The sequence below is a fragment of the Falco naumanni genome, chromosome 2 (assembly GCF_017639655.2).
Source record: "Falco naumanni isolate bFalNau1 chromosome 2, bFalNau1.pat, whole genome shotgun sequence".
NCBI classification, from domain to species: domain Eukaryota; kingdom Metazoa; phylum Chordata; class Aves; order Falconiformes; family Falconidae; genus Falco; species Falco naumanni.
This window is the reverse complement of record NC_054055.1, coordinates 54,782,601-54,797,622: the sequence shown is the minus strand read 5'-3', so window position 1 is coordinate 54,797,622 and position 15,022 is coordinate 54,782,601. Positions and strand designations below refer to the sequence as shown.

The window sequence follows — 15,022 nt, the reverse complement described above, 5'->3', positions numbered from 1 at the left end:
TTCAGAAAATGACAGGCTTTATTCTTTAATCTGCCACTGATGACCTGTGGGACTTAAAGGAAGTAATCTTACTGCTTGTGTTTTGCTTCCCTTTCTCATTTAGTTACACCTTTAACATTTTACAATTAAGGCTTCCCTTATCACATGTCTGCACAACACCAGGAGCATGGGAATCCCAGAAAAATATGTACTTTGATGTCATCCAATAGGTATTATAGTCAAAATGAGCCCTTCTACTTACTTTCCAGCTCTGCCTACTCTTACAGGTTCAGACACTCCTTTATATGCTTCCTCTGTTGTCCTGACAGTTTTCTGGATAGCTATCATTTGATATTTGCAGGTCAGAAGCATTCTGAACCAAGAACACAGTTGGCTGTTTCCCACTTACATTCCGAAGTAATCTAATGTCAAATCAAATGACATCCTCCTCCTACCTAAATGCCTGAAAGAACCCCCATTATTCACACCTACATCTCCCATGAAGTGATGCAAGTTAGACACAATTTTGCTTAACCACCAAGTTTTTAGATCATTTTCCCAGGAAGTAAGACAACTGTATTCTAATTCTTCAGCTTGATAAAGTCTGAACACAAATTCTCCACCTCAGGTGGATGCCCTTGTCAGGGTACCTGGAAGGGGGGGTGTCTCTGTTCCTTTGAGAGTATCTGGCCAAAGGAGCCATAAAGACCTGACCAACACATGACAAGGGAGGTGATGGTAAGAATGTACCTGCTCAGTGGCATGAACTGATAAGAATATCTAGAGTGTGAGAATGTGGGGTTTTTTTTCAGTTGGGAGGATTAGGAACAAGATGGAGACAAAACACAGAGACATAAAACCTGGCCAATTACTGTTAACAAGCAATAACCAGAAACAAAGCTGGTCAGTAATACTAATTGATGGGCTATCAAGAAACTGCAGGCAAATCAGAACTTTGCAATCACCTGGGGGTCCTACATGTTAGAGGGAGTCAGTGTGACTTGCCAACTGATAAGGCAAATGAGCAGGGGAAGGGGGAACAGGGAAGAACAGAAGAAGGGGGGTAGGGAGAAAGGCCTATAAAAGGGGCCAACTACATGTTAATTAGAGCTGGTCAGTATGCTTGTCTGGCTGAGGCTTGTGCCTCATCACCACAGTCTATCCTATCTTCTTATTAAATCTTTTCTTAACTCTCTCTGTGTAACCTCACTGTATTGCGTGTGTGTCTCTGTGTGCGTGTGCACACTCCAAGAACTTAGTGCCAGCTGCTGGTGAGACCTGAGTGCAAGCCAGTGAAATTTGGGGGCAGCTACCAAAGCCACAGCAGGGGTGTAGGCACGCCTGGCCCATGATGTTAGCTGCTGGAGCCAGCGGGGTCTCAGTGTCAGTGCTGGAGCCAGTGGAGGTTTTATCGTGGCATTATTCACAACAGCTGATGTCTTTCAGCTTCACTGGGGCCTGAGGTCAGCAAGAAAGTGATATAAAAATATTACGGTTATTAATCGCCAACAAGTAAAATTATGAGCTTGTACCAAACTCTGACAGAACAGCATCTGCGTTGCTGTATAACCCCTTACTTTTTATAATGCAACAAATTGAAAGCCTTTTCTCATCATGGACTTTTGAAGTGTACTTTTTGTAACTTAAAAAAATATACACTGTGTAATCATGTTGCATACTGAAAAATAAAGTGAGTGAAAAATGTTGCAAGAATTATCAAATTTTTCAAAATTCTACATCTGAAAGTCTGCAAGGAAGTGAAATTCTTTACATAGATCCTCATAATAATATTAAGCATAGCTTTTGGCTTTTCTCTCTTACATTTAGCTTCAGTCAAGGTACACGAAATGTAACTACTGGCACTGTAAACATGTTGTTGTTACAGTTTTGTGAGCCAACTGACTCTGAAGAGTGATGGTTGCCACAGATGACTACAGACCTGTCTAAGTAACAAAAAACAACATTGTAGCTTGTTTTCATTAGAAGACATTTTTCATCAGTTCTCTTAATAAAATTTATCATTTGCTTTCAGATGCGCCTTCAATATTTGGAAAATTTTAAAGGAGAATGGAAAGCAAAAAGAGTGTGAGGGACATTGTTTTCCATGGTACTGTCGTCTTTGGAAACTAAAAAGTTGTCACTTACTAAAAGGATGGCCATGAATACTAACTATTGCTCACATTAGCCAAGTGACCAGTCCTGAAATAAAAGCAAAACACCTACCATATACGGATTCATCTGCTTCCTAAATGAAAATTTTTCACTGACCTAATGACAGAAAATGGATATGGGAACTACTTTATGTAAATCCTCTCTATGTTTCTACAAAGTTACCAAAAATATTTCAGAACATGATACAAGCCCCTGCTTTCTGGGTCTGCTTAACTTTGTGAGTGCCAATTCGCATAGCAGCCTCTTGCTCTGGAAGCTCTTTTGCCACTTAATTACAATCTGCTGCATTTGCTTATTTCTTAGTCTTCCACTTTTCTCCTGCCTAGAAAAGAATTTCAATACATGCTTAGGTAGACAGGCATCCACACTCCAGCAAAGATCCCTAGCGAAACCCCAAAAACTTTTGTCATCTGCAGCAGGATGGGTAACAGGTATTACCTAAATTTTCCATAATATTTTTTATTGATATCAGAAATAGGTTCCAACTCCTATGTAAACTGAAGGAGAATGAATCTTCCTGGACCCTGAACACTTACACAGACTCGGTATTTTCAACTGAAAAAAGAACCAAAGTTAGATTCCACTGTTTGCCTGAGGCCACTGTCTCCATTAACCCCATTAACTCCATAACATATTATGTAAGAAATACAGAGTTTTCCACAGCAGACTGGATTATCCCTACTCCCGGACTAAGTAACCCAAACTTGAAGTGAGACAATGCCTAGCTGAGCATCTTAAATTAGACAAACTGTATTGAATCTGTATCTTTTATGTGACCTTTTCTCTTTTCCATGAGGTTACCTTATTAATTAAAACTTCAAGCTATGTGCTGCATGGCCTTAACAAGAGTTAAAGGGGTTCAGGTTCATTTTATTATCCAAGGAATGAGAATCAGCAGTTCAATAATTCAGCATCAGCAGAACAGCAGGCAAATACCAGGTCCTTTTCTAGTATATCTCAAAGATATGTATACAAAACTGTATAAAGAAGGTAACATAAAGATTTGAACTTTCAGATTTATTTCATTTTATAAAAACATATCACATGTCAAAGTCCTTGCTACACAGGTCAGAGCGCACACAGTAGTTTCTCAAAGCCATAGATAATGTGTAACTGAATCTGATTAAGTCTTAGCTTTTCTAAAAGTGACATAGAAAATATCAAAAGGAAAACAGCGAGAACTGAAATTGAAAATAGGGAAGCCAGGAAACATAAAAATATAAAAGGCTACAAATCAGGACAAAAAAAGATACTGGCATTATTGCACTGTCAAATTTATATTGAATATGTAACTTTGTGAGTAACTGACAATGATGAAAATTTAGTAGGGACAATACAATATTCGCAGCAACATGCTATAAACCTCTTTATGTGATGACGGATTTTACTTTTATAGGGCAACAGGTGAACTTATGTGAGCTAAAATAGAGCCCAGTATGCCAACAGACAGATTACATTTGAGTTCTAGGGTAGTTAGGTGACCTATAGTCTTGAGACTGGATTGCCAGTAGTTTTTCCATAAAGTAAACATCCCAAAGGCACCAAAATGGGGTTGAATCTTAATACCTCTGTTTTACTACAGCAGTGTACTTTATAAAATAGAATAACTCTTCAATGAAAGAGAAAGAATTGGCAAGAAAGGTCTACTGCCACAACAGTTCAAGAAAAGTGTTTTTTGGTGTTTGGGGGTTTTTTGTTTGTTTTTGTTTTATTTTTTTTAGTCTGGCTGAATACCTGCTTCTCACTTCCTATCCTCTCTGTATACTTATTGCTTCCTGAATATTTCTTCCTCAGCTTGGCCTTCCCTGCATCCTGGGCGACTCCCCAAGCTGGTGTGCTCACCTGCTCTCAGGACAAAAGCAAGCTACAATCACGTTCCAGGAGGTTCACCCTTACCTGATACAAAGCAATCGGGTTTTTTACTACCATTTTTTATTTTGTAATATAACTTAAAAAGGGAAAGATACGTAACAAACCTGGGCTTACATGGGCTGATGGTAAAAAAAGTTAGAACCTTTTTTTCCTCTTTGGTTTCTTAAAAAGCAAATAGAACACCTTCCACAAATCTAAATCAACCCCTATTAACCCATAATGACCTCGAAAATTCAGGGCAAGATCTTAGAAAATTTGATTTTTGTCAGTTTTGCAATACACCATGTTTATAATGAAAATAAGAATTTTCATATCAAACTAATTCTACCACAAGGCAATCACTTAAACTAATAAAAAATACCACGTTTACAATGATTTTTAATTAAACAATATTTTAATTCATGCTTCAGATGGACATATTAATAAATCTTTTCTGTAAAGCCAAGTGTAGACCAATACATGTGCTACCTCTAACATCAAGAAAATTCTGAAGATACAGCCTAATTTAAAATCACTCATGTACAGTGGCCTGACAACCCAACTGAAGATTAAGTATTTGCACAGTCACTGGAAGTTTTTATGATCACGAAAATGAAGCAGATTTAAAGTCATTTAATTGTAAGTTTCCACCAAATAAGGTTTATGTCTCTACCTTCCAAATTTATAATATTCCGCTAATTTGTCTAAAACCTTTCTTGTTTCTCTCCCCCCCCCCCCAATCACAATGAATAAAGAAATGAGGAGTAAAATAAAATGAGACCCCTAGGTTGTTTTTCTCCTAATTTTAGTCATCAACTATATGCAGAGCTTTTGCTTTATTTGAATTTCCTAAAACTCCCACCTCACAAAATTCAGAAACCATCTGGAACAGAGAAGAAAAAGCATAAAGGAAGGAAATAACAACACTAATATTTGCATGACATTCAGCACTCCTAACGCTCTTTGGATTTTTTTAAGTGGTTCAAAGAGCTTCCCAGATACTTTGTACAACAAATTCCTCTAACATCAAAGTCCTATAAAATGTCATTATTTTCCTGTAGTCATCACTGAAAAATCTCTTTGGTTTCAAAGGGGTTTTTTGCTACTCAAGGATGACTTGTAGGCAGGTAAGAGTGACATGGAACAGCATAAATTCCCTTAATTACTTGATTTTTAATTAATTTGAAAATTTTTATCTCCTACAGGCTAAATCCCTGTATTCCAATTCCTTCATGTAACACTGAAGAATCTCAATTTATGACATAAATGAGAGAGTAAGACCACCAACAAAAATCAAAACCCAACTTTGTTGAATAATTCTTGCCAAGTGAAAAGTAACCTTCTTAATTATCTTCCCCATATATCAGCTTCCTCATGCAAGTTATTTTTCTAAACAACTGCATGAGCCAGGTTCTAAGCCCAAGCTTTACCCATTACTTCTGTTGAAATAACTGCAGGGTGAAAACAGTGTCCTTAATGTTTCTTCAGTTAATGAGCATGCAACAGAGGTCTCCTTAACACCAAGAAGTACAAGACCATGTAAATACAGTAAACGTTTTCCCTGAGCTTCCAGTTGAGCGCAATTATCTTTGTCAGTAACTGACTGCAATTGATTTACTGTGATCTCAACATTAATTATGCCTATAGGGAGCCACTGTTCTGATAAATTACTACCTACCTTCTCACGTGAATTCTAAATAACGTGATCACAGTTTTCTAAATAGCACTGTCTCTTCATAACAACCTCATGCAACTGTCTTGAGAGTATAAAGAACAGACCACATATGTGTGTCCCTTAATTATTTCATTATTTGAAGCCCTGGCGGTGATGGACTTTGAAAAACATGAACAGAGATGCCACACTGTGATACAAGAGGTGATAATTTCTCTTTCTTCAATATATATTCAGAAAAGGTAAGCTAATTACATGCTATTGCTGTACAGTACCCATCAAGATGATAAAATGAGGCAGCAGCTGCCTAAACTGTGAATTTGGGATTGCTTCAACAACTTTTTACACTTTCCACTCAGATCTCTGTTGAGTCCAAAGTGTAATGCTCAAGTTCTGGGAAAGCAAATCTGCTTGAGGAAAGACACTCAAGAGCAAGCAAACATAAGTTCAATGGAAATTGGTGCTTCACAATCTGCAGTAAGATGACTTCACCTTCCAAATGTCAACCTTTAGCTAAAAAACAAAGCATGAACAGTGTGGATCCTTTGACCTTGTGCCATAAAAAACTAGAAATTACCAGGACAAACAACTTCTGTTGACATCAAGAGTGTACCTTCAGAAATAACGTACAGAATGAAACATGTAAGGATGACACTGGGAAGATCATTTGTTTCAGATTCAAGGCTGCACCTCAAATCCTGTGTTCAGGTTTGGGCCCCTCACTACAGCAAAGACACAGAGGTGCTGGAGCGTGTCCAGAGAAGGGCAATAGAGCTGGGGAAGGGTCTGGAGCACAAGTCCTGTGAGGAGCGGCTGAGGGAACTGGGGTTGTTTAGCCTGGAGAAAAGGAGGCTGAGGGGGGGACCTTACTGCTCTCTACAATTGCCTGAAAAGACACTGTATCCAGGTAAGTGTTGGTCTATTCTCCCAAGTAACAAGTGACAGGACAAGAAGAAATGGTCTCAAGCTGTGCCAGGGGCAGTTTAGATTGGATATCAGGAAAAATTTCTTTAGTGAAAGGGTTGTCAAGCACTGGAACAGGCTGCCCAGGGAAGTGGCTGAGTCACTATCCCTGGAGGTATTTAAAATATGTGGTGCTTAGGGATACGTTTAGTGGTGGACTTGGCAGTTAATGGCTAGATTTGATGATCTTAAAGGCATTTTCCAAACTAAATAATTCTAAGATTCTATGATTCTAAATTCAGGAACCATTTTTGCAATTAGGTTAGTTGTTAGCATTTTCTCATCTATGTAAACTTTTGTGTAGGGTGTATCAGCCTTAAGTGCCTGTAATCTTTGGTTGCTCCAGCTAAGAAAACTGTGAAATGATACAAGGAATATTACAAGAAATATTAAAAACTATGAACCTCATGAGAATTCACATCAAGATTTCAGACAAGGTGCAATCCGACATGTACACAGACAGTAAGAATCCTTTTAAAAACTTCAATACCATTAGAACAGATAAAACACCACTGGTGTCAGACAAAATATTTACTGATATGGAAGTGAAAGCAAAGAACTTGCAAATTTCTCTCCTGAAATAACCTGCTCCCAATTTTTTGTTACATGTTGCAAATCTGCATTTTGTGTTTTTCTAGTAGATTTATTAATAAGGATGACACTGGGAAGATCATCTGTGGGCTGATTAAAAAATAAAATTCCCTGTGAAAAGCTTGCTCCCTGTCAATCTAGGTTTCAACTAGACTCCTACCACAAGTATTATATTATCAGGCAGGTAAACCTACCTATAAGATGCAAAATTCAGTATTTGCTAGCATACACTTCATTTTTTTAAAATCTAGACATGCCATACCGCCACTGCAGCCAGTATATCTCAAGTCTGATTAAAGAAATAAAGAGAGCTGAATATCACTTAAAAACACAATAGTTAAATTTCATGGCTACTGCATACTGCCAAGGTGCTGTTCACATTTTCCCTCTTCACCCTGTAACAGAATCTTTGCACAGATCATAATGATTTACATTACATGTAATACCAGATTTTGAACAGAGAATACTTCAAGTTTTTAACAGAGGAGAAGATACTGAGTAATTTAATGAGAAGTGTTTACTTTCAGTGATCTATTAAGATAATTATACCTCCAAGACACACACTGAAATCCTTCAATAAACAAAGCAAGGCATTCTTCAAACTACAGGGGTAAGTAGCACACAGAAGAAATTTGTCAGTACTTAGTGATGAGCCTGGCCCGCTTTAAGTGCACAAAGTATTTATGGATCTTTGACATTAGAGGCAGCATCCAGTCCAGATCCTGCTTAAGTATTTGGAGACTTCCAGATTGAAAAGTGAGTTATTCTGGTCAGTGACATTTTTCTGCATGACAGTCTTGACTGACAAGGAAATTTCTGCCCATGGTACCAAACCAAATAACATCCTGTCTGAACAGATAGTTCAGTCAATAAAATGTGGTTTTGCAAAATCTCAGTCCCAGAAACCTCACAGAAGGATAGGCTATAGAATGACCAATCAAGTGAATCTATCATGGGCAGTGAGAAACAGTAAGAATAATTTTTATTTCATATTTTGTAAGTATCGCCTTGTAAAGTAGTATAATCAAGGATACATTCATTCCCTATCTATAAACAATCTACAAAATAGATCAGTAAGATCCTTAATAGGAGCCCACCACTTAAGTAGTTCTGCCTGCTGAGACTGGAAAGACTGACACAACAAGCATAACTACAGCACCTGCAAATGAAATCTGACATGCTATGTATTTAAATGCAAATCTCTGGCTTTATTTCAGTTGGTTTTGACTATGTCCTGAGCAACAGAAAAAGGACATTTAATAAAATGTTCCAAGAGAGTATGTCCAGTTCTCTAAAGCACTAAGCAACAACAGAAGCTGTTTTAGGAGTGAAATCCACATAAGACTGGCAGGTATGACACAGTGCCTGTAAGATTCTTTTTGAAGCCACAGCTTGTGGTCACACTGGGTACATAGGGGCCTATACTATACTGAACCCTATGTGTATCTGCTGTATCTCTTGTATCTGAGTATCTTTTCACATGTGCTGGATAAGTGAAACTCCCCTGTTCTCCTCTCTGTGGCAACCATGTAATTATCGTTCAACCACAGCAGATCAAAGTTACTTGTAATGATGTTCTGCCAGCTTCTGCCCTCTCTGATGATTTCTTCCAACTTTTTCCTTTTACCTTAGAGTACTTTAAAGTAAGAAAAGTGTAAGAAAAAGTATTTGATTGCAGGAAATAGCAGTTTCCTAGCTTAAACATCAGCGAGGAGAGTGATTATCTCTTGCTGCTCCACAACATGAACTATGGTAGCAACTTGCAGAGTACTTTTAACTTATTTCTCCTCATTCTGATACCTCTGGATCTTGCCTTAGCATGGTGTGCTACATTTTACCACTAGACTAATTTTAGTTGAACAGAGTTGGATTTTTAGGTTTTCAAAGAACAACAACCTTCACTCCAGGCATTTGAATTAGCTCTGTCTTAAGAAAAAAAATGCAAACTATCTCCATCCTTGTCAGAAATCAGCTGCACAGGATGAGTTTCATATCACCTAGTTTAATATAGCTGTTTAATAGGTTTTTTTTAATCTAAATCAGTCATATACATTCACTTTATAGTAATAAAGGGAAAGAGATGCCTCCAGAAGACAATTCACTCCGTTTTAAAACAGGTTAAATGACTTGATCATTAGAAAGTTCTGATGATTCTGCAGCTCCAGAGTCTTTTCCAGAAATACGGAAACTGAGAGATATACTGGGATCATCTGTCCTGCTGCAAATATCCACATCTGAACTAATCATACTAGACTAGATTGGTAGAATCAACATGGAGAACTTTGCATTTTAAAGCACAATTAATCTCCTCCTAAATAATATGGGAAAACGTGTTTCTGCGTAAGTGCCTCTTTCTCTCCAGTGACTTTACATGGTCTGGACATGTAGCTCAGATATGAACCTCCTTTAGATTAACAGATCCTTTAGTAATACCAAAATTAGTCTAAAATGTTTTACATATATCTGAATGCTTACGTACTCTTAAATGGAATTGTTTCATATGTCTGTTTCATATTTTTTTCTGCTTCCTGTTTTAAGGTGCATTTTGATACAAGATTGTAGTTAGAATCTGGAAGTTCTTAGAAGTGATATGAATGAGGCTATAACACAAACTGAAACTACCTTTCCTCCAAGTAAAGAGAAAAATGACTCTTTGTAAGGATTTGGTAGGAAGGGGAAAAAAATAAATTACTCTGCCTGCGTTAAGGACAATGACAACTACAGCAACACCTGACAAAATAACTTGTGAAATGTCATCTCCTAGAAGTTGTATTTAATACTGGTAACCTATGAGAGATTTTATATGCATATACAAGACTAACCATGTTATGATAAAGCATATACAACTATGTAACCTAAACAATCAATTCCAGACATTTAATTCACACTACAAGGAGACATATTTATCCTGTATCGGCTATGTCCAAGTTTTGCTACTAATCACAAAGCTTACAAATAAACTGGAGGTTCAGGGTTGAGAGGTGAAATAGATATAACTCAGGTACCTGACATTCTCTCCTGCAAAGTCCCGTGTTTTCTCTGCAGTGATAGAAATCTCTGCTTCAATCATTGTCAAAGACATACAGAAATAAGACAAGAGATCAATTGTGTAGACATTACTTTGTGCAGATGACAGTAACACAGTGTCTCAATATCTCAAGTACAAAGAAAACAAGCAAGACATTTTAAGTCATCACTCTTTCTGCACGTAGTATTGACAGGGAGTCAAGGACTGAGGTCACAATACCTGATCAATCTAATTTTACTCTTTTTTTTTTTCCTTTTAATCTCTCATCCCAAGTTTAAAAAGCAAATTTATTTTCTTTATGCTTTTTTATCATTGATTTTTTTTTTTGCTTTATCAGCAGGATTGGTTTTTTTTTTAAACAGTGCAAATATATCTCATTAAAATAACCTGTATGAAAATCTCCTTGTCCAGTCACTTTTTACCAATAATCAAGACAATTAAGAACAGTTTGTGAGTGCAAATACTGTTTTATGAACTTCACCCTATTTGGATACATTTTCTTCTAGTTGGTTAGACTACTTTCTGAGTATTATGCTTCAATATTAATTGTATATTTTATAGAAATATTAAACCAAGTGAGTCCTGATAAAATGTTGAGGTGCCACAACTATGCAACATACATATATGCCACAAGTATGTCATAAAGAAACTAATAAACAGAAAAGCCATATCATCTAAGCCTTACAGGCTATAAAAGTATATAATTATTTTCAAGAATGCTTAATATATACCTGGAGAATCCTCATGTGAGAGCAAACACTTTCAATTCCATGTTTTTCTTTATTCTCATTTCAGAGGTCAAATCCTTTGATTATAAATAAAATGTGTAACTTCATCCTACTTCAGTCATGTCCAACACCTCAGCTAACTTCAATGGAAAACAGAATATGCACAAAAGCAACCATTCCGGATCCTGTATGTGCTGAAGTTGAAAAGACTTACTGCAGACTGCTACATGTTTTCTTTTTAGACACACTCTACATGTGATGGCAAACCCAAGTACTTTTCATGTCTGCTTTTCTACACTCTCAGTGTAATGCAAGTTTTATATTTTTCCATCTCTTTGGCAAAGACTGCAGAGTGATTTACCATTAGATAGTCTCTAGCCTCCCAAGAGGCTCAAGAATCACCTAAGCCATCATTTAATTACTGTGAAATAATTAAATCATTATAAATAACTTAATATTTAACTATGTATTAATTAAATAAATAGAAATTAATGGGCTTCCAAGAACTTACCAGAAAAAACAAGCTGACTGTTCCCCTACTTTTCTCAGCCATGACTGGTTCTTCACTTCTGAAGCAGACAGAATGTAGTGCCATTGCTAATGAACTACTTTTTCATCAGGATTACGTTTAAGACTTAATCACTTTTATATTAGAAATGAATGATAGGAGGAGTCCACTAAAGTTAATGAAACTTTGAGCTATGGTTTATCACATGCTATTTCACAAATCTTTTCTGAACAATGTCAGGCTCACCTTTGGATTGAGGATTGTTTTAAAAGCCTTTATGAAACACAAAGCTTTTGACCAGTACACTTCAGCAGTGATTACTTCAAACAATAACGAACAGCTCTGCAAGCAGTTTGCTATTAAATGGCTTTGTGAACCCTTCACGTTTGCTCAGCACATTCTTTTGGGAAGTCTAGGAGACTTATTCAATTGGCCAAGATGTTGCTTGGTAGCAGTTTGATCATTTGATTCTTACTGGGAAGATTAAAACTAGAGCATTTCATCATTGTAGTCAATTTCTACCACAGTGAGTCAAGAGACCAAAGGCAAAAAAGAAAAGACCTAATCTGAAATTCACATTAGCACAATTGCTAATCAGATGCAGCTTCTGATAAAAATCCACATAAAAGCTTTTTGCTTTAGATATCACAGGCAAGAAGAAAGCACAGTTCAGCACATATTAAAATATGGCTTCAAACCTCTTGCGGTTCAAAAAAAAAAACCCAACAAGCCCCAAATGCAAATGCTAGTAGTTAAACTTCCAAGAATTCAAATTATTCTGTGATGGTATAATAGTGTTTTATTAAAAGCAGACTATTAATAGATTGATCGAAGTGGTGTAAGAGTAATTTCCAGAACTTCAAGTCTACAGGTATCTGTGACGCTTAAGCTACACCTCTACCAATGAATTAAACACGGCTGTGACTTCCCTTTGTCACTGAAGACAATTTATGTGGAATGACCCACATCCACTCCAAACCTGCATGCTGACTGCCAACAGTAGATGTTCTTGATCCATACTAACAGCAGAATTATACCCAGGGAAGTTTTTGGTATTTTGCTAGATAGCATGGCTAAGAAGCAATCAAGGGACTGTTCAGACAATTAAACAGCACAGACAGTCAATGCCTGAACACAGGCACATGCCCTGATACTCTCTGATTGATCATTTAATAAAAACACAGCTTTAATTTTCATAGACTTAAAGTTCTTAGCTGGGACTTGGATGGAGCACAGGTCAAGACTGACAAGTGGAAAACCATTAGTAAACATACACCCATGATGAATCCAGAAAAACTGCTTTAGGCTTCAGCTTCTTTAACTTAGACTACACAATATTTAAAAGTCAGGTCCCTGACTTGGAAAGGTGATTCACAGGAACAGCAGTAAGTGTCCAAGACCACACACAAATAGGGATAGGTGTAAAACCTCTCAACTCCACAATGATTTAATACTGAATGATCTAATATTTTATTAATACTGATTAGACGAGTTCTTTGCTGCACAACCCACAAAATGTAACTTATATTGAGTAAATGCTGGAAAACCCGGAACACAAAAATATTTTTGAGTTCTCATCTTCTGTGGCATTTCAGTGCCTCAGAATTTTGTATGAAGTATCTCTGCTTACTTGCCAAAAGTATTTGCCACATAGCCAAAAACCACTTTCTGAAATTCTGAATCAAACAGATTAAGCCTTAAAATTACACTGGTGGTGGCTGTAGCAGTGTACAAACCCTCTACCTTGTTCAGGGAAAAAGCAGCATGACATTAACTCCCTGTGCTCAAAAAAAAAAAAAAAAAAAAAAAAAAAAAAAAAAGCAGTTTGCATCTCCAAATTCTTATGATTTAATTTTCAAGGAAAAGGAGAATTTTTACTGTGTAAACAAAATAAATTTGGGGTGACTGGTCATTACTTATTTGAGAGACAATGCATTATATTTCTAATTCTCATTTCAGAGAAATCTGCAACTTAAAACATACAGCTAATTTTAAATAAAGTAATTGAAATATACCAAAAAGGAAACAGGTCATTACTGACCACTAAGAGAAAAAAAAAAGGTATGTACCCTACCCAAGAAAATTAGTTATTCACAGGACACACACAGGATATAGTCAGTAGGATGAAACAATTAATTTAGTAAAAACAGATAAGTAAATAAGGACAAATATATCAAAGCATGACACCAGCAATCCAAATGCATTCTAACTTGCCATCTTGAGTTTTTTCATTAATAAGCACCTACCGACCTCTGACATAATGAAGAGAGAAGTCATGCTTTGACAGATTTTATTATAGAACAGAATCTCGTTAGTTCATAATAATATCTGGCTTAACAGATGTTCATAAGAACACCTACAACACTACAAATTAGCACGTAAATGCAAGAGAAAGTATCATTCACCACAACAGTCCCTTGAAATTTCTTGAAGGGTACTTTAATTTTAGGTATTCTTGACAAAAAGTACATTAATGTAGTATGTACTTAGTAAGTACTCCACCCAATGCTTATAAATCAAAAAAAATCTTTGTAACATGACTTATGACTACCATATTCTAGTTTTAAAATCTTCAGCAAAATATATGAAGTGTAAATTATGGTAAATATACACATGTGATTGACTTCCATGTGAATTCATCAAATTAGCCCTCAACTGAATACAGTGACATTGAAGAAGCTGAATTTAAACCTAAATTTCTAAAATGTATCCTTTAAAAATTGTATCTATTTTAAAATCATAAATATTTTGCCTGATTACTTCCTGTTTTAACATATTGTGATTTTAACTTACAGTGCAAGTGCCCAATTAGCATGTAGCAAACATAACAATACTTAATCTGAAAGAGGATGAAATTAATTTTTCAGTGTAGTTCTCACAAGTGTGATATAGGAAAATAATGATTTTTCCACTCAGAGGAACATAAATAGCATCTTGATTCCATTTAATCTCATAACAGCCTGACTGGCTCCAGTCTTTCTATCATAACTGAAGGGGTTGTGGACTAACTAATTTATTAATAAAAATGCAACACTTCCATCTTCCTTTTCTTTTTCACATATTTGCTGCTAAACTATTTTTCCACCCTAAGATACTTATATAAAGATGTTGGTGGGGAGCCCCTTGACTCTGCTTTATGCTCTGTAAAGTGTTTTTTTACAGAAAAAAAAATATCTTTGTTGAAATGCTCCCTTTGCTGCTGATGTAGAGGCTGAATAAGACTCTCTTGCTTTTCCAAGGAAAGGGTTTTATGAGCTTTAAAGGATATTGCCCAAATCACGAAGATCTGTAAGTTTAACATCTGACATATGATCCTTCCTGCAAAGCTGTGCTAACAGAAATGATCCTTCACCTTAGCATAAATTATCCTTTCCCAGTAACAAACTAATGGTGTTCTTTGTTTATTATGTTCTGTTTTGCAAGAAACAGATTTGAAATCTGTATCAAACTACCCATTTTACCATTATTTAAGCCAAGGATATGGATCCAAATGAATTCTACATGATTATGAAAACAAGTTATCCTTGTTA

The 15,022-nt window shown here is 36.3% G+C and overlaps 1 protein-coding gene across 1 annotated transcript in view; it reads right to left on the bottom strand.

Moving 5' to 3' along the window:
- GPC5 (glypican 5) overlaps nucleotides 1-15,022 on the bottom strand; it is a 704,510-nt gene that overhangs the window by 640,296 nt on the left and 49,192 nt on the right. The gene's annotated exons all lie outside the window — the stretch shown is intronic.